The sequence below is a fragment of the Chlorocebus sabaeus genome, chromosome 7 (assembly GCF_047675955.1).
Source record: "Chlorocebus sabaeus isolate Y175 chromosome 7, mChlSab1.0.hap1, whole genome shotgun sequence".
Classification (NCBI taxonomy): Eukaryota; Metazoa; Chordata; class Mammalia; order Primates; family Cercopithecidae; genus Chlorocebus; species Chlorocebus sabaeus.
In genome coordinates, this window is record NC_132910.1 from 61,061,321 (window position 1) to 61,064,946 (window position 3,626).

Sequence of the window (3,626 nt, forward strand, 5' to 3'; positions counted from 1 at the left end):
CTCAGAAAGGAGATGGAAAATACTGTTTTTGATAGTGACCAGGAAAGGCTCTTTTAAGAAGATGAGAGTTGAGCAGAGAGCTGAAGCCACATAGATACCTGGAACAAGAGCTGTCCAAATAGGAGAACTTTGTGGTAGATGAATGCAGAAGTTACCTTCTGATTGCTCTTTTCTCTGTGAAAGAAGCAGCAGAATTACCAGCTGAAAAGGGGTAAAAAGGGTTAGAGGTTTTGCAAAATAGTCTAGGAGAGTAAGATGTTGAATTTACCAGTGGTATGTAGTAGGATCGTGAGGGCCCATCTTGGGCTGTGAGTCGAACTTAAAATGAAACTAATAAGCATAACTGTACCTCTTTCCTCTAGCTATATTCAGTGCTTGGTAGAAAGTTGGGTTTAACCACAGTTGGATACAAGGAATAGAGGAGGAGCAAGGGAATTTAGAATGTATATAAGGGAGTGACTCTCATTTAAACTACAAGAGCACAAAATGGGTGCTGGATAGAGATGGGTAGTGATGGGTAGCGGGCTTAGTTGTTTGGAGGTCCCATTGAGGTTAAAGAGCTTTTAAGAGTATAGATGTCAGAAAGAATGAGTTGGCAAGATAAGGTGTAGTGGTTAGGATGTGAAAAGCTTGGAATTGAGATTTGGGGGAAGTTTAGATAACGACAAGACTAAGGGGAATAAGTGGTTGAGATGTTATTAAAGATAACTAGAGGTAGGGATGTGAGAACTTAGAGCTCAGGGTTTCAAATGGATCATCTATTTGATTATTAAAATTTTCCCCCAAAAAATGACAGGAATAATCCTGGGGACATGGGGACTGTAAATGATTGCAATAAGGAGGAGTGGCAAGGGGATATGCTGAGGGCGTGAGGTAGGCAAGGAGGAAGAATAATCCAGATGCCTACAGAGGAGTTGAGGGATGCCTGCCCGGGGTTTAGCATCAAACACAGCCATCCTTTGACAGGTTTGGAGGAAGATAATATCCTCAAGACAGCCAGGTTTCAGTTAGCGTGTGTGGAGACTGACATAAACCAAAATACAGTCATGAGAAGAGTAATCCTGATGGGAAGTGGATAATTCATTCTCATTGCCGTCTTTTGGCCATTTGCTTTGTGAGGCAGGGAGTGTTGGGTGAGATCAGGGGGTAAGATTGTCAGGAATTCTGTGAGCTGCTTTTTCAACTAACTAAAAACAGATAGTGGTTCTTAGTGGTAGTGGTAGGGATGGGATCAGAATTTCCTGGGAGAGCTTTTTGGATACCTCAATTCATATTCACTACCTGATTAGGGACCTGGCGAGAGATACATTAAAATGCATACATTAATTATTAAAAGTATTCATACATTAATATGTATATATGTGTGTGGTAAATGCTATTTGATAGCTATTTGGGGATTTGACTGTTACGTATTCAACTTGTGAGGCTAGGAAATGCACATATTAGCAAAGTGTTATATTAAATAAACCGTGAGCCCTCCTCTTCTAAATATCTTCTCACTAAAATACTTTTGAAGACATAGGAAAAGATGAAAACTCACAAAAAAGTTGAAAACATTGCAGACGTTATCTAGAGAAAACTAAAACTTACTGAAAGAAGACGAGTTATGAAAAAAATGAACACTCAGCCGGGTGTGATGGCTCACGCTTGTAATCCCAACACTTTGGCAGGTCGAGGTGGGAGGATCTCTTGAGGCCAGGAGTTTGAGACCAGCCTTGGCGGCATAGCAAGACCGCATCTCCATAAAAAATAAAAATAAAACATTAGCCAGTTGTGGTGGTATGTGCCTGTAGTCCTAGCTGCCTGGGAGCCTGAAGTGAGAGGATTACTTGAGCCCAGGAGTTTGAGGCTGCAGTGAGCTACAGTTGCACCATTGTAATCCAGCCTGGATGACAGAGCAAGACTCTGTCTCAAAGAAAAAAAACCACAAATTTTCAAAGAAAAAATTAAGAACACTCAAGCTTTGGCACGTGAAACCTGAAAAACAAAAATAGGAGATACTACATAATTCATTCATCTTTTGCCTCTGAATTCAGAGACAGGATCTGTATCAACCAGAAAATTGATATCCTCCTCCCGCTTGCATTCTTATAATAACTGTAAGAAGTAGTACTTAATATAAAACAAGTGGGTGGGAAGTATGTATGTGTACTTGGTTTAAGTGGAGAAGGTAATCATAATCAGGGGACATAGAAGCTATTAATGTATTCATTGCCTTCAGATTAGACATGGGCAGATCCAAAAATTAAAATTTTTTTTTGTTTCCTTTAGTAAACAATGCACAGTTCTGTGGATTTTCATTTTTGGACCAATGAGCATTACTTACAAGTAATTACTTACTAGTAATGTTATTACTTACTAATAAGTAAATTACTAAAGACCACTAAAATGTGTTTCCACAAATGAAAATCACTGTTTTATTAGAGTTTGCTTAGGACTCTACTTATAAGATGCCTGGTTCCTGTACAAGGTTTATAATTTTGCAAGAATGCACAAAAGTGTTTATACAGGTGTTGTCACACAGCAGGTCAGACAACTGACAGAAGCTATCCTACGGTCAGTACTCAAGCATTTTCTCATGAATGTATCATCCTGTTGGGAGGTATTCATGGTTTTTCTGCTATTTTTGCATTTCAGATATGTATTATTTTAGCTTGATAACCATTGAGATTGCTATAGATTATTTGATTTGTGTATAATGATGTATATATGCATATTTCACTATATTTTTCTAGTTTTCTATAACTGAGTTTTAAATATTTTTGGTAGAATAATATGCTTTCATTGCTAAAAATAAATACCCCTCTATATTGCTTATAACATTTTGATGATGCAGCCAGTGAATATGTGCTAATTTAAATAACTTGTATATAGAATTAAGCTAACTGCCATATTATAACTGGGTTCTTTTTAACTTAATAGGATATTGTTTTATAATATTAAATCATATGTTTAAGCTCATTCTCTTTAAAAATAAACAAGCAATTTCTATATGTTCCTCTCAAGTCTTTATTACTTAGGAATTTGCTTTAGAGCAGGGATTGTATTTTGGATTTTCTTTAAACTTCTTATCCCACTTCACATATCCCCAGGTACTCTTCCCAAGACAGGATACATGGCAGAAACACATTTAATTTAATTGAACAACTGGAAAAGCTTATTAGCCTTTCTTATAGTGGAGTCATTTCACAGTGACCCTTGGGAAATCTGTAAAACATTATGCCAGTTAGGAGGACTTTTTCCCATTTTTAATGAAAGTTTTTATGGATCTTTTTCCCCTGTAGTCGATTTCTTTCAAATTGTGCTTCTTTGGGGCTTAGGTCTTATGACTTGCATAGTAACAATAGAAAATGCCTATTACATGCACTTCCTATGGAACCAGAAAAATTCTAATAGAATGGAAGATGACTGTTTCTCTAGCCTGTCTCCTATTAGTTATCAAAAGCTGGTAAGTAATTATGTTCAGAGTTAGGAATAATAGAGGTAAATGGAGAAATGGATGAATAAGATGTTTAAACAAGAAAGGTCAAACTTTAAAGCTGTATTTAATAACTAGGACCCTGAATACTGTGTTCACAAGCAAAAAGTGGTCTTTCAAAAGGTTTTTACCAAAAATGTAATGAACC